Source organism: Hibiscus syriacus, unplaced genomic scaffold (genome assembly GCF_006381635.1).
Source record: "Hibiscus syriacus cultivar Baekdansim isolate YM2019G1 unplaced genomic scaffold, ASM638163v2 tig00110933_pilon, whole genome shotgun sequence".
Lineage (NCBI taxonomy): Eukaryota > Viridiplantae > Streptophyta > Magnoliopsida > Malvales > Malvaceae > Hibiscus > Hibiscus syriacus.
Genome location: NW_024062919.1, coordinates 1,061,771 through 1,080,099, shown reverse-complemented (window position 1 = coordinate 1,080,099; position 18,329 = coordinate 1,061,771). Strand labels below are relative to the sequence as shown.

The window sequence follows — 18,329 nt, the reverse complement described above, 5'->3', positions numbered from 1 at the left end:
ATACATCAGAATGAATTGATCTTTGGTTCAATCACCCTTAAACACTTGTTTGGGCCTTTTATCTATTTCTTTCATAACCATGACCCATGACCTACGTTACGTGCCTTAAAAGTCCCTTCTAATCATACATGAAGTTCCGAACAGAAGAGACTATCTTCAGATTTCATCCCGCCCATCAGGATTAATCTTTATTTGCAAAAAAACAGTGTAATTAATGTATGATAGAGAAAAATAACAAAGGGGGGTTCAAGACGTAAATTACGAATGACGTCTTGAAACTAAAGGAGGATTCGAGTTGAAAACCTGAAAAGGTGGCTCGAATACGAAAATTGGACAGCTGAGGCGATCGCACAAATTTCTTGATAAGGCATCGCACAATCTGAGCATGACCATGAAAGTTGAGAGTCGGAGAACACTTCCAGTAGAGGAGCATACAAGGTACCCCATCAAACCTTTGAGCATCAAATAAACAAAAAATGTCAAACCTTTGACCAAACACAATAACCTGAGATTTTTATCTTTTCCTTACTTAACCATTTCCCAAAAATAGCTTTGATCTTGGCACGTGTCAAATAACTATAATTTATTGAAGGATTAACATTGTAATTAATTCTTTGATATCCAATGAACTCTAGTTTTATGATTCGTCTCAATTGTAAAACCGTAAAAAGGGCAATATTTTCAAAACTTCTGATTAAACATTTTTCGAAACTCTTTTAATTGATATTCTCATAACTTTGAAAATAAAAGAGAAACATTTTTTCAAACAATACAATCTCTCTAGAGTGGATCTTGGTAAATGACATATGGCTCTCAGACAGTAATCTCATGCTTAGAATTAATGTTGAAGCAAAAAATGAGGAACAATATGGACACTTTTAATGTTGAGGCATTTTTGGAGATTCAACATTGAATATTGGGGCATCTCTGGGATTCAAAATCCTGATGCGAACGATCAGATCTTCCGAAGGCTTTCCTCAACATGTAGAACCAACATGCAAAAAATGAGATTCTGTCCAAGGAATAAAACAAGAACTCATTCATTATGCATATATTTTAGAGCATCATATTTATCATTTTTTCACATACATAAGCTTTGCAGCTTTAGAGTCAAGTTTCAACTTCAAGGCGAAATATACTTGATTCAAAAAAGTTTGTAAAAATCGATGGTGGTTGCTTAACTCAGCAGCAAGAAGTAACACTTCAACCAACTCAACAGATTGAAAGATCGACATTCATCTTCAGATTCAACATTTCCAATATAAATTTTGTCTCGCTTGAGACAGTCTCATTTAATGCAGATGATTATCTCACTTGAGATTGCTTTTCTTAAAACAGACTTTGTCTCACTTGAGACTGTTTCACTCTAAAGAAGGCATTTCATTTCACTCAAGACTGTTTTTAAAAAGAAGATTTTATCTCACTTTAGATAGTTTCCCTTGAAACAAAATTTTGTCTCCCTTGAGACAATTTCTCTTGAAACATAAACATTGAAAACATTTCCCTTGAAATAAATTTCGTCTCTCTTGAGACAGTTTCCCTTGAAACAAATTTTGTCTCTCTTGAGACAGTTTCCCTTGAAATAAATTATTTGAATATGTTTTATTTGAAACAAATTTCATCTCCCTTGAGACAGTTTCTTTTGGAACTAAGTTTTATCTCTCTTTAGACAGTTTCTCTTGAAACAAATTTCGTCTCTCTTGAGATAGTTTCCCTTTGAAACAAAATCTTTGAATTTATTTCCCCTAAAACAAATTTTGTCTTCCTTGAGACAGTTTCTCTTGAAACACAAAATCTTAAAATTTATTTCCCTTAAAACAAAATTTTGTTTCCCTTGAGACCGTTTTCATGAAACAACAGATATCTTTGAGGTTGTTTCCCTTAAAACGAATTCTATCTCTTTCGAGACAACTTCTCTTGAAGTATCATCTGAACCGTTACACTCAGCTCAGACACATACTTGAGATGGTCGAGAAGCATTTCTCAAATCAAAAATAGAATGTGCACATCATATTTGAACATTTGAAGAATTCAAGATCAGGGATCAGAACTTGAAGATTCAAGAATCAAGATTCCAGACAGGCAACCGAAGATCGAGATTTCTCTCCAGAGCTCCAAGATAACATATGTTTCATATGCATTTTAGGCACACCTAAGAGCATTGCATCCATAGCATCACATATATGCATAACTTTTTCAGGTTTTAGCTAGAGTCAATTTCAACTTCGCGGCAAAGGATATTGAACTCAAAACGACACAATTTACTCGAGAGTAGATTTCAACTTCACGACGGAGAATATCTAACTCGAAGCCAAACTTCACAATAAAGGGATCATCCACGGTTTCAACTTCACGGCGAAGAGAATCGTGTCCACCCGCAACATACAATACTTGGATTTCAACTTCACGACGAATGATATTCAAGTCAAGGCTCAACTTCACGACAAAGGAGCCACCCGCGATTTCAACTCCACGACGGAGGATATCGTACCCGTACATCCACGATTTTAACTCCACGACGGAGGATATCGTGTCATTTGAGGCTCAACTTCACGACGAAGGGGTTTCCCAGTTTCAGAGCAATTTCAACTTCACAGCGAGGGATATTGGACTCAAGACAACACAAGCTCAACTTCACAACGAAGGGGCGACTGATTATCAACAAACAACTTTTCAGTTTCATTCAGAGTCAATTTCAACTTCACAACGAAGGATATTGAACTCGAGACAACACAAGCTCAACTTCGCAGCGATGGGGTGGCTGGCTGTCAACAATAATTTCCAGTTCCAGAGCCAATTTCAACTCTACGACGGAGGATATTGGACTCGGAACAATACCCACTTGGATTTCAACTTCACGATGAAGGATATCCAATTACCAGGCTCAACTTCACGACGAAGGGGCCACCGCGGTTTCAACTTCACGACGAAGGGGAATCGTGCACACAGCAGCATCCATCTCTATATTGAATTTCAACTTCATGACGAAGGACATCCAAATCAAAGAAGGGTTATCTATCACCAAAGACCTTCGAGTTCGATTACATTCAACTCATATGTAAATCAAATTTACAGCATAGCTCAAGGCAAGAAGGGCTATCTGTCAACGAAAATTGTCGAGTTCGATTTCACTCAGCTCGATGACACCTCAATCACACTATTGTCCGGTTACAATCTAGGTTTTCAAGCCGAGAAGAAGATTTGGGTTAGCCGTGCCTTAGTAACAAGAAGCCTTTTTCCGTCAGCATAGCTTAAGTCGAGAAAAACTATCTGTCACGAAGACTTTCGAGTTCGGCTTTATTCAGCTCGAGAGTATATCAACCACATTGTGGAGTCAATGGATTACTTTCCAGTTGAATTTTTAGCCAAGGTCTTTAAACCGAGAAGAAGACCAAAGTGGACTACAACGAAAAGCCACATTCTGATTCAAATCATTTCAAGATGGACTCGACTTCGCGACGGAGGAGCCATCCGCAACTCAATTCGACAGGGAGTTATTCTTCAACTCCACTGAACGAAAATTTGTGTTTTTTTATCTTTGTCCTATTTTTCGTTCCACGAAAAAGGACAAAGAGGGGCAGCTGTAGACACCTATTTTCTTAAAAGATAGAACTAGCAATAGTTCATCTCCTAAGAGGACTCTTCCACTACCTTATCTTTTAAAGGAACAACCACACCAAAAAAGGTGCAACAACCGAGCAAAGAGTCTAGTTGCATTAGGATTCTATTGTTAATAGGATTCTAAAAATAATTAGTTTTTTTTACTATAAATACATGTAATCCTCCCCATTTGCAACAGACGATTTACATACAAGATACAGAGGAAAGCACGAAAAAAATACAAAGGCAAAGCTATTGTAAACGATTCGAAAATAAAATAAAAGGTAGCATCTTTTTTACATTGATTCGTTCATTTCTCGCACGTGCATGTTATTTTTCTTGAGATTTGGTTTGAATAACCCTGTGGGTTGCGTCGATGACCAAAAAGGGGTGGGATTTCGAAGTTTCGAACCTATATCTACTCCCGAGGCATATTCATTTTAAAGTATTTAATATTCCCCTAAGTCAATCTTAATCTTTAATTTACCTTGAAATTTACCCTTAATTTTACTTTTATATTAATTTCGTCCCCTATATATATATTTTTAATTTATTTTTTTATTATTTACTACATTCCTTTTTTTATTTATATTTATTAGTTTTTTTATTCTATATATCTTATATCATATATATATATATGTATAGACGTATTAATTTTTTTTCCATTTACTATGTATATATTTTTTTCTTATATTATATTTTATACGTTTTTATATATTTTCTTATATCTATTTTTATTTTTATTTATTTATATATATATTATATTTTACTTTATTTTATTTTTTTCTATTATTATTTTTCTTAATATCATGTATATCTTTATTTTATTTGTTTTACTTAGTATATATTTATTTTTTTTATTTTTTTTATAAATATTACTTTATATGTACACATTTTTATTTTTTTAATTTCTTTTACCTTTTTTTTTATTTTTTTACTCCATTAATTTTTTCTCTTATATTGTCTTTGTTTTTTTAATATTTTATTCATTTGTATTTTTTTTACGTATTTTGTTATTTTATTTTTTCTTGTTTTATTTATTATTCTCACATTTACACACTTGCTATCTAATTCGATTTTATAATCCGCTACGAATCTAACGTTTTTATCTTTAAGGGTATTCGAATCAATCAATTGTAAGTAATTTGAATCGGGTCTGTTAAATTTTAATTTTAATTTTGAATTTTCGCAACTAAGACAACCGGCAAATTAATTGGTACCAAAAGGGCGGTTCAAGGTGCTAATCTTCCTTGACCGTAACCGACTCCCGAACCCGACACATTTCTGGTAAAAACGCAGATCAGGTAAGATGGTGTCCGACCCACCTAAATTCGTTTTAAAATGGTCGGTGGCGACTCCAATCCATATTTTTCAAGTCGAAACCCAATTCCGAGGCCCAACCGAAAGACGGTTATGACAATAAGGTAGTGTTCGTTCATATTTTTTTAATTATTGATGACACATATAAAATCTATAAACACATTTGTTCGAACTTAAGACCTCAAAAAGAAGAAACAAAGCAAAGTGAAATATGAAACCTGTATCTTTTTGCTTGATTGGTTCATATGTTTAAGGGTGAGATCAATTTGCTTTGATTTTTTTAAAAAGAATTAAACGTTATGATAATTTAGCTTAATTGAATTGAATTTTTGATTTTCTATATTGAATTTAGGTTGATTTTTTAGATTTTATTTTATAAAATATATTATTTTTATATTATTTTTAGTTATTATTGATAAATTTTCAAAAAAAAATAATATTTTTCTTTTTTTGGTGAGTACAAGAGAGTTTAGGCCTTAGCCAAATATTTTTAAATATAAATTTCATGTAAATAAAATAAATAATTATTATATAATTTTAAAGTTTTTTTTAACTATTTAGAATATAAAATGTTTATTTATATTTTTTAAAAATTAATTAAATTAAAATAAATTCATTTAATAACTATAAATTTTAAATTGTCAACCATAAATCATCCAAATTCCACAATTTAATTTCTTTTAAGTTCTTAATTTCTTTACTAGGCTCCATGTATATTCAATTTATATGAAATTTGGGGAACTTTTAACCAAAAATCTTAAAATTTTATTTATCATTTGGTATTCTTAGTGATCAATTTTAACAGAATGATACAATTTTAATTGATTAAGTTTGTCACGCAAAATAAATACACGTTTACATTTTAATCAGTAGATTAAAATTAAAAATACTTAAAATAAAACATATTTTTTATTAAATAATAATATTAATTTTTCGATTGAAAGATGACTTGTCAATTTTTTTTTGACTAGACTGAAGTGATTATAAGGTAGTATTAAAATTTCTTAATCAATTAAAACATATATATGTAGACGTAGCTGCTTGAATCTAGTACCTCTAAAAAATAATATTTTCTTTTATCAATGAGATCATTGATAGGTTTAAATTGTCAAAAATTTTATTAATTCTTACTTAAATAATTTTATATTATATACTTTGATATAATTTCTTGCACTTCCCCCACGTGAAGGTTGATGAAGTGAGATTAGATGACACGTGGAAACTACGTCGAGTGTATTATTTTTTGTTTCAATAAGAGAAACAATAAGCAGTTTAATTATAGATTTGTGGACTCATCATGCAATAATATTTTTAAGTCATTATCTTACATTAGTTACTACCATAAGCTTCAAATTATCTATATCTAATTAAAAAAAAAATAAAATCACTTAAATTTCAATTAAGATAAAAAAAAGGTACATACATTATTAAAGTGACAAATGAGTTATCAAATCTTCGTCTACATTTATTTTTATTTTATATATTTTTAGGATAATTAGATGAGTAAAAAGGACTATTGATTTTTATTTGTAAGAACTTCTTATTTCTATGGTTAATCTCAATCGTCTATTTTTACTCATCCAACTATTATAAAATTAAATGTTTTACTTCATACAAATGGATCTTACCTCTAATAACATCCTTCAATATTTTATATCAAAATATAAAAATATTTTTTAATTTTTTAAATCAAAGTAATGAAAAAAACCCTAGTTTTACTTCACGTCTCACGTGCTAGATTTGACCTTAATAACTTACTGGCATTTTTTAAGTCTTTCTTTGTTGTCTTAGCTCATACTCTATAGTCTGTCTCTACTTTCATTTAATAATTAGTAGTGAAATAAACTTCAAGAAATATATTCCACTTTGGCTAGAAAACTCCAGAAAATTTAATTAATAAAAAAATTATAAGAAATTCGATAAGTAATCGATTTTTATAGATAAAATTTCATTCGATTACACTCTAAATTAATAGAAAACTGTATGATATTAGAAAGGAAAAGCAAGAAAACGAAAATTTTATTAAGAAACCATGTCACCAAAGATGGCTCTCTCTTGAGAGAATTGATCATGAATTACATTGCTAGTATTGATGAACTGATGATGGTGGTGGTGGTGTTGGAGAAGAAATTGTTGTCATCGAACGGATGTTGCCTCCAACAATTGACCGATGGCGCCGCCGCTTGAGCAGCAGTCGGGATCGGAATCTGTTGAACCATAGGATCTTGGACTTGCTGCTGCATCTGAATACAAAGTATCTCGGCTTGAGCACGGCGAGTTTGCGTTTGAAGCTCGGAAACCTGGCTCTGCAGAAACGATATCGCCCCGACGCATCCGTAAACCGGGTCTCGCACCCTCGCATAACCTGAAGCATTTTGCTGATTGCTAGCACCGAAAACCTTGTGCACGATGGCGAACTTGTGGGGATCGTCGGAAGGGAAGTACGGGGCGAAGATGCACTCCATGGCACAGCGGCGACGAAGCACTTGCAGGAAGCACATGGTGAATTTCCCCCCATTTTGGGAACTGAAAACTATTTTGGTGATTTTATGAAGAAGTACCAAGAGAAAAAGAGAAGAATTAAGCTGTTATGTTATATACAAAGGCACATGCTTGCATTGGTTTAGAGGTTTATATTTATAATAGCCAAAGAACAAGCGTGCCCCAAGGTTCCTTTGAGCAAATACGGATAAAGTACATCATTCGTCATTCAACTATCCTTTCACTCCTACTTTGATCATTAAAGTTTAAAAATATTCAATTTAATAATTAAACTTTCAAATTACTCTTGTTTTATCACTCTAACTTATTTTATTAATATTTTTTATAATGTGATACATTTTATTTTTATTTTTATTTTTTGCCACGTGGGATTTGAATAAAAACAAAATTAAAACCCTCAAACCATAGATCTAAACTCCAAACCTAAATTGTAACCCCAACTCCAAATAATAACTTAAAAAAACTCTAAATTGCAATCTAAAAGCTCCAAATCACAACCCAAAACCCTAAATCACATTACTCAAACTCCAAATTGTAACCCCTAAACTCTAAATTCACAACACCCAAATCTCAAATCGTAAAACACAAACCCCATGTCACAATCCAACACATCCTCCATCATCGGAACTTTAGGATGAATTAGGGGTTTGAATGAGTATGAATTAGAGTTTATGGTTTGGATATAATTTGGAGTTTGAAAGGATTTTATTTATTTTCATTTTAAATATGTTTGACATTAAATATTATAAAATATGTAATATCATAATAAAAATAATATTAAAATAACCCATGTCATCAGGGACATATTAAAATAAGTGCAATTTGAAAGTTTGGTATTAAATTGAAAATTTTTAAACTCTAGATACTAAAATAGGAGCGATAAGATAGTTGAACAATGAACAATATAATTTACACTATATATATGTATATGTAGTACTTATGTAACACCCACAACCCGTATCCGACTAGGATACGAGTCTGAAGTGTCACATTGACTTTTCAAGAATTTATTCGTATAAAATAGTGAGTAATTTAAAACTTTTGTACATGTAACTTATTCAAAATATTTCCAGAACTATGCAGAGCTTAAATATTTTTGACAAAACCGATCAGAGCATATACAATTCATAAACATTAATTACATGCCAACTATTTTCAATGTACAGAATACATCTAATTCAAGAGATCTTTTCTGATCTGATCTTCGGTAAGGAGAACTGACCTGTCTTGTTCCTCTTTACTTTTCTTTTCGCTTTCCAAACCTACGTGTGAAACAATCACACACTAAGTCGATGACTTAGTGAGGCATATAAAACATATAATATTTCATATAACATAAAGCATACATAAACATATACTATCATTATCATAATCTCTATCATTATCATTAAGAAACACACATAACATCATGTGGTTCATGTAACACATTTCAAACCACTTACCTTTGATAACCATTTATAAACTCATCGTATACATATCACATTCAGCATGCTTGTTTAATCACTTTATTAGCCCATGTACACTAGTGAGAACTTAAGGTATGTGAGTACATTGAGGTTGTGCACACATATGCTGTCACCACAGCTCGATCAATGTCCCGAAGGACCAGTCCAAACTTCAAGAAATTATATTCCACTTTTGGCTAGAAACTCCAGAAAATTTAATTAATAAAAATAATTATAAGAAATTCGTAAGTAATCGATTTTATAGATAAAATTTCGATTCGATTACACTCTAAATTAAGAAAACTTGTATGATATTAGAAAAGGAAAAGCAAGAAAACGAGAAATTTTATTAAGAAACCATGTCACCAAAGATGGACTCTATCTTGAGAGAATATTGATCATGAATTACATTGCTAGTATTGATGAACTGATGATGATGTGGTGGTGGTTGTGGAGAAGAAATTGTTTGTCATCGCAACGGATGTTGTCCTCAACAATTGACCGATGGCGCCGCGCTTTGAGCAGCAGTCGGGATCGGAATCTGTTGAACCATAGGATCTTGGACTTGCTGCTGCATCTGAATACAAGTATCTCGGCTTGAGCCACGGCGAGTTGCGTTTGAAGCTCGGGAAACCTGGCTCTGCAGAAACGATATCGCCCCGACGCATCCGTAAACCGGGTCTCGCACCCTCGCATTCGCTTCGTACACCAAACTGCTCACTGCATCAGCCCTTGCTGTATCGGTAGCTCCTGCTCATATATACAATTATAATTATTCATATTAAGAACGTGGATATACAAAAATCCGGTGATATATACATGTATGCATATGTACCTGAAGCATTTTGCTGACATTGCTAGCACCGAAAACCTTGTGCACGATGGCGAACTTGTGGGGATCGTCGGAAGGGAAGTACGGGGCGAAGATGCACTCCATGGCACAGCGGCGACGAAGCAACTTGCAGGAAGCACATGGTGAATTTCCCCCCATTTTTTGGGAACTGAAAACTATTTTGGTGATTTTATGAAGAAGTACCAAGAGAAAGAGAGAAGAATTAAGCAGCTGTTATGTTAGATAACAAAGGCACATGCTTGCATTGGTTTAGAGGTTTATGCATTTATAATAGCCAAAGACCGAGCGTGCCCCAAGTGTTCCTTTGCGCAAATACGTGGGTAAAGTATCATTCGTCATTCAACTATCTTTTCACTCCTATTTGATCATTAAAGTTTAAAAATATTCAATTTAATAATTGAACTTTCAAATTACTCATGTTTTATCACTCTAACTTATTATTAATATTTTATAACGTGATACATTTTTATTATTATTATTATTATTTATTATTATTATTATTATTATTATATTTTTGCCACGTAGGGTTTGAATAAAAACAAAATCAAAACCCTCAAACCATAGATCTAAACTCCAAACCTAAATTGTAACCCAACTCCAAATAATAACCTAAAAACTCTAAATTGCAATCTAAAAGCTCCAATCACAATCCAAAATCTAAATCACATTACTCAAACTCCAAATTGTAACCCCTAAACTCTAAATTCACAACCCAAATTTCAAATCGTAAAACACAAACCCATGTCACAATCCAAACACCCCTCCATCATCGGAACTTTAGGATGAATTAGGGGTTTGAATGAGTATGAATTAGAGTTTATGGTTTGGGATATAATTTGGAGTTTGAAAGGATTTTATTTATTTTTTCATTTTAAAATATGTTTGGCATTAAATATTAATAAAATATGTAATATCATAATAAATAAATTAAAATAACCCATGTCATCAGGGATATTAAAACAAGTGTAATTTGAAAGTTTGGTATTAAATTGAAATTTTTAAACTCTAGTGACTAAAATAGGAGCGAGAAGATAGTTGAATAATGAACAATATATTTACACTATATATGTATACGTAGTACTTAACTACTAGCATTTGACATGGTAACATAACTCTCTCCCGAGTTAGTTAAGTTATGAGTATCATTTTATTATTAAAATTTATTATTTTTTTTCAAGTTGAATCAATTTTATAAAATGTGAGTCAAGTCGAAATAAACCGAACATATTTAATTGACTTTATGTTCAAATTTAAATATAATTATTTATAATGTTATAACATTGATTGATCTAATTTAAACGTCTCTTTTAGCCATATACGATATATATAATATATATATATTTAATATTATTTTTCTCAAATGAAACTAAGATTTATAGTGTATTTAATAAATCAAAACTAACTAATATTATATGATACATTATAATGCTATTTTTGAAAAAAAAATTAAGAATAAATTATTGATGAGAGTATAAAGGATTCAAAGAATTAAAGGGAAGAAAAAATTGCAAAGAGTTGTAGTTGAAGGACTAAATTGAATAAAATAAAAATTGATGGATTAAGTTAAAAAAATAAAAATATCATCAAAAAAGAAAGAATTGAAAACACATATTACAATAGTTAGAAACATGTACTTTAAATTTGATCAAAAAATGACTTAAACAAACGAGGAATTAAAGAAATAAAAAAATCATAGACCAAAATGTAAAAGAAATCATGTTACTTAATTAAAGACTAAAACGACGTTGTTCTTGATTTTTAATCATTCAAACTTTATAGATTTAAATTCGACTCAAATTTAGAATTGAAAAAAAAATTAAATCAACTCAAACAATTCAAATAAGTCTTCTCAACTATTGACTTAATAATATTCATCAACATTTTGTTGATAACTAGGATTAGTTAGACCTGTTGAGTTCATGTAAGTCCAAAATAACCATGGGATGAATAAGAACATGATTTCAAGAGATAAATAAAACAAAATTTAAGTTACCAATGCATTTCTAGTAAAGACAAACAAGTTTTGAACATTGAGGCCAACTTAGAAGGCCGAAATTATAATATTCTAATCTCTCTGCTATTAATATTCGATTCAACATAGACTAGACAACCTTAACAGTTAAAGAAGTGAATTTTATTAGAGGTCTCATAATCGAATAAGATATTTATAGAGATGTTGAACGATCATAGTTGAGTATATAAAATAAATATTATCTTATAATTATCATAAATTAATAAAAAAATATTTGATTGAATTTTAATATATTTATTTAAGTATCAAATTATTAATTTGATGGAGTGAAGCATATTAAATGACTTTAATGCCAAAAAGAAGCGACCGCCCAACACCATCGGCCCAAAACTGAGTAAAAAACACAACGGTAACGGTTGACCGCCGCCCCAGCGTTTGTGTGTTATAGTTGGCCGCCTTTAACTTACACATAGGGTTGCATTCCACGTTCTTCTTTAATATTGTTTTTCTTTTTTTTTTTTTTTTCTTGTTTGGCTTAATATCTAAAATATTCTTGCACTTTATTTGAACTTTTATTTGTCTTTTCAATTTTTTCAATCAATTTAGTTCTTTAATTTTCATTTCATCGATCCTATTAAATTATTTGATATTTTCATTATATATAAATCATATCAAAAATGTATAAACCAAATGAATTATTTATGTTGTATTTCATCTTGACATTCTTTGTTATCATTCTCTATCTATCGAATCTTGTAATCTCCAGAGTTTTATATCTTCATGTCAACTACAAATTATTGCCAGAATCACTGGCAAACCCACTTAATCTACTGGATGTAAATCTGTTGTTTGATAGATAAATATATTATATTGTCAATCTACGAATAGTCATCGTCACCATGTAATGCCTCAACTTGCATGCATGGCAACTAGGGCTAATTAGGGGTCTAGGACAAAACATATCAATAATATAGAGAGATATTATAGGGTCAAGTCAAGCAACCACCATCAAAATGCAAGTTGCAAAAAATAAAATTGAAAATAAGAACCCTGAAAGCGCCATAACTGACCCTTGAGAGAGGTGAGGCGAGCCTCTACGTGAATGTCTGTTACTTTGTTAGCAACACAAACATTCACGTGAACAGAAGCCAAAAAAACAAGGGTTCCCCTCTCTAGATCCATGTATAAATACCATATATTATACATAATTAATATGTAATATTTATATGCATAGTTTTGACCCAAATCTTTAATTAGATCAATACAGTCAACAACAGAACAAAATGCGTATATAATATTTTATACACATGATTTTACGAATATTATGATTAGGATATATATATATATATATATATATATCATTCATCGATTCGGTATTTGTTAATGAATATATTTGTGAACATAAACTTAAAATTTTAGAGACATTTACTATATATTGTAAGATTATAAATTAATCGAATTTCACTATAATATATATTTTAAAAGTTGTTAGAGTTTATGAGCTGAAATCTGTTGTGATTGAGTTTGAAAAGTTTATGATACAACTCGTTTAAAAAATAAATTAAGAGAAAAATGAATATCGTAGTGAATGCAGAGATTCTCAGACTAATATGTTTAAGACTGTAACCCGTCATTGATCTCGTATGGAGTGGTGGGCGTGGGATAACACTTTGTGGTACGATATATTTTAAAAGTTTATGTTCTAACATAAAATTTTATGTTCATTCCTATATAAATCGCATGTAAATAAGATATATTTGAGTTGTCTTTCACCATCATCGTCGTGGGTTATTTTGGAAAAATAAAAAATATATATAAAGTTTCAGAAAGTGTATATGAATGACTAGGTTCCATAATACTCTCATCAATGAACAAAAGAAAACAAAGAGACTATCGGACACATCCTTTTTCCTGATAAAACAAATCTGATGATCATATAGAAAATAGAAGAAAATTCTAATTAATTATTAATGATGAAGATGATAGAACACGACCTCCCACAAGGAAATTAATGAGAGCCTGACATGTAAATTTTAGGGTTATTTATTTGAAACCTAATTCAAGAGAGATTAATATTGAAATCTGTAGCTTTGTAGGAACCCTAAGTTTTATCAATATTCTCAATTTTTCATCACTCCTGCATTTAATGACCCACCACATGATTCCAAACATCTTTTCATGTCTTCAAGAATAAATTTAAATAAATCGAATTTAACCCGGTGGATGCCAATATTAATTTTAAAAACTCAGATTAAGTTATAATTTTCATCATTCAAATTTTCACTCTTATTCTAGTTATTAAGATTTTAAATCATAATTTTTCATTAATTTTTTTGCTTATTATTATTTTAATCACTCTATCATTAATTATTAAAAATAATATAACAGAATATTTTTTAAAAATTTATAAAATGATCATAAATTTTATTTTTATTTTCTTTTTAGAAATTCTAATTTTAAACTTCCTTTGATTTTGGTGACAAAAGTTTTTTTTTTTCTAAATTCCAATGATAGAGGGATGGAGAAGGAGGAAGTGAGTTGTATATCTTGATTACATGCTAATCAAATTATAGATATTATAAATTAGAATGATTTGGGATTTTACGAGTTTAGGGTGGAGTTATTAAGAGTTTTAAAGTGATTTAGATAAAATCAAATTGATAATGATAAGAGACATTGAGATGAGTTCGTTGATATCTTGAGTGGTTAAAGGAAACATTGGAGAATGACAATTGTAGCGCTATCGTGACATAAGAATGAAACTATAAAACTTTCATCTTTGAAAGAAGAAGAACAAACAAAAATAAGAAAGAAATTGGCGTGAATGATATAAAAATTTCACAAATAAAAAGTATTCGACATCAGTACACGTGGCAATCATGCCATCCTTCCATTTATAATTTAACACTCATATGACTAAAATAAGAACAAATAGAAAGTTTAAGAGAAAATTGGAAAGTTTTAAACTTTAGTGACCAAAATAAGAATACCAAGGAAATTGAGTGATGAAATTTATAATATACCCAAAAGTTAAATATTTGAATGGAAGATAATTTATTTAGGGGAAGCAAAAGAAACAGACATCTTCAGCATCTAAAAGGAAGCTCCGATGCATGTGTGAATTAAATGAGCTTCGTAAACGATGAAGTTTGGTTCGTTTTCGAGAATCATAATTTTTATTTTATTTCTGTGATGATTCGGTCGTAATTAAAGTTGATTGTTTTAACATTGATAATCTCACTGTTGGGGATGGTGTTTGTGCAATGTTCATCTCTTCCCACCCCTTTCCTTTCGTTTTCATCCTGTCTTTCTCATTCAGTATAGTAAATTGTGTTTCTTTTTATAATTGGGATACGAACAAGTTTCCAATTCTTGGTAAAAACGTGTTAATATTATTTAATTATTAAAATTATAATATAATATTTATAATGTATATTAATATTATCAAAAATGTATATATACTCACCCTACTAATGTAGCTAATCAAACTTATGACCTTAAGAAGAACAATACTCACTTTAAGTAATAAGGTCACTCGATAAGTTTTGATATCTTGTGTTTAAGATACCCACAATAAATTAGCTTGAATCATAATACGTCAATGATTACGTATCTTGTATGTTTTGATCCAAAATAAAAGTTCCTTAATCCCCAAACTACCTTCTATTGCATATGAAATATACTTTCAATCAGGGACGAGTTTAGTTAGATTAGTTTTCGACTAACCTGAAGTGACCCAAGAAACAAACCTCTTCTATGTGAGCCTAACTCGATTAAAGTTTAGAAAGTCTCGTTCAACTTAATTTTTGAATAAATATTTCACATCTAACTCTACCTAACCCGTCACAAATAAAAAAAAGAAAACATTTTCTTATTTGGTAAAATATAAACCTACTTTTAAAAATATAGAGAGATGTATAAAAATTATCCCTAAATTAAAAATAAATAAAATAAACATTTATCATTATTTTTGAATTTAAGTTATCTAAAAATATTCCTAACAATAATGAAATAATAATAATAGAAACACGCCATCTTGCGTTTTGTCTCTTAAACATTGGTAGTAGGCTTTTCACGGGTGTGCAAATCCGGGTACCCGAAATTTCGGGTCGATAATTTATCGGCCCGTGTCCCGACCCGGATATTACGGTATCTGGTAATCGCGTACCCGGTAATCGGGTACCCGATACCCGGTTTTTAATTTTTATTTTTAAATTATTAATTTAAAAAATATATACACAAATTTAAATGTTCGAAACTTCGAATTACATACTCTAATATCCGAACATAAAATTTAAAAGTTCAAAATATAAAATATAATAATCCATAATATAAATAATTCATTATATTTATATAATTATAAAAAAAAAAAACTAACCGGGTACTCGGGTAACCGTGTATCCGGAAAAACTAAATTTTGTGACCCGGGCCCGACCCGGCCGGATAATTTTTTTAAAGAATTACCCGATTTTTTAGATCTGGATCGACGGATCGGATCAACCGGATCGAGTAATTTTGCACCCCTACTCTTCACCATTAGGCCTAAGATAATGTAAAGCATTTGGACCTTTCCAAAGGTTTATATCTATCTAATGGGCGCGAAATGAATCATTCTTCTAAAGGAACAAATCTAACAAACCCACACTTTTTTATCAAACATGGATTTAATTGTAATTCTTTTAACAAAAAAGGCTAATTAGATATATTTTTAAGAAATTAATCACATTTATGACATCTTTGAATATATTATTTAGATATTATGTCTTTTTAAATATTTAAACGTAAGCTTTTTAAATATATATGTATATTAAGTGATTGGAAATACTACAAAATTTATATTTTTTACATTATATTTTTTAATTTTTTCCTGCCTTTCATTTTGACCATATCAGTATAAACGTCGAGAATTTCATCAATTTTTTCATCACTTAAATAAAGACATGTACTGTCAAACACGTATTTTAAAGAACATAACAAAAGTGCGTCTTTCCAAAATAAATGTTATTTTTAAAAATTATTAATTAAGTTAATTGTATTATATGTCTCTAAATTATAGTTTTTATTTTAAACCAATCCTCAAATTTTGTTAATACTATAATTTTATCCTCAAACGATGACTTCATTAATACTATAATTTTATCCTCAACGATGACTTCATTTTAAATGATATTTAAATTTTGAATATTTTAATTTCATCTCTAAATTATGACGCTCGTTTTAAATTGATCTCAATCTTTTAGATCTTCATTTCATCTCTAATTCATCTAAATATGTAAATAATTTCATTAGTTTAACCTATTTTTTCAAACATGTATTAGTATAGCTTGGTCTAACATTTTATTAACAGAGATGTAGTTGCCTATATCGATAGCTTGAGATGAATTGAAACGTTCAAAAGCTTTGAGGATCGATTGAGAATGGGTTCTAATTGAGGGATAAAATTAGAAAAAAAATTAAAAAAAATTAAGGATTTATATAAATAAAATCATAATATGAGGATGTATAATACAGTTAACCTTTATTTACTAAAATATATTCGTTAATAATTAAAAAAATAGATTAAGTACACACATGGTCCTTCAACTATAGGATATTACTTTTTTAAGTCCCTCGACTATTAAAAGTTACGAAATGATCGCTCAACTATTCATTGTGTTCTAAACTCATCATTTTTCGTTAAAAAAATAATCGTCTGAGTTTGTCATTGATATACTGACTGAGACATGATAGTCATTTAGATTATGAGATCAGATTTATCATATATCAGTCAATAGGTTAACGTCCAACTTATACCGTGAATCTTTTAACGAAAATGACGAGTTTAAACATAATGAATAATTTAGTTACCATCTTATAAATTTAATAGTCAATTGACTCAATAAAGCAACTCCTATAGGAGACTATTTTGCAACTCTTAAAGTTGGGGGACTTAATAGAATAGTATCCTATAGTTGGAGGATCGTTTGTGTACTTTACCTTAAAAAATACTATTTACACAATTTTACCGTATTTCAAATTACCACGTAGCGCCGATAATCATTTACATATGTCTAAATGAAACGAACGTAAACGAATAAGATTATGTTCGTATTCGTTTGTTTATTTTTTAATGTGTTCATTTTCGTTTAAATTTTTAATATCGTATTCGTGTTTGTTTGTCTGTTTTTTAAGGTGTCCATGTTCATTTACTTAATGTTGGAGAATATATTCGTTTAGTGTTTATATAGCTTTCATTTAGTGTTTGTTTATTGTTTATTTATCGGTCGTTTATATATTCAATTTTTAATTTTTATCATTGTTCAATTAATCTCTAGCTTCACAAATATTTAAAATGTAAAAACAAAAAGGAAAAAGAAATGGAGAACCGAATAAACAAGCTTGTTCATGACTATAAATGAATAAGTCGATAAAACAACTTATAAACGAGCTTATTCGTGAACATAAATGAACTGAACACACATCTGTTCGTATTCGTTCATTTATTAAATGAACATAATTTTTTTTTATTCATACTCATTTATTTATCAAAAACGAACAAACATAAACTAACAATATATTAATGCTTCACCAACAATTCATCCAACCCTATTTATTTTACACCCCTACAGTTACGGTAACACACAAAAGGTTTCCACGT

The 18,329-nt window shown here is 30.0% G+C and overlaps 2 pseudogenes; both read right to left on the bottom strand.

Annotated features, from left to right (window-relative positions):
* Positions 1-6,995: 6,995 nt before the first annotated feature.
* Positions 6,996-7,438, bottom strand: LOC120147090 (annotated as a pseudogene).
* Positions 7,439-9,216: 1,778 nt separating this feature from the next.
* LOC120147024 lies at positions 9,217-9,945 on the bottom strand (annotated as a pseudogene).
* Positions 9,946-18,329: the final 8,384 nt, after the last annotated feature.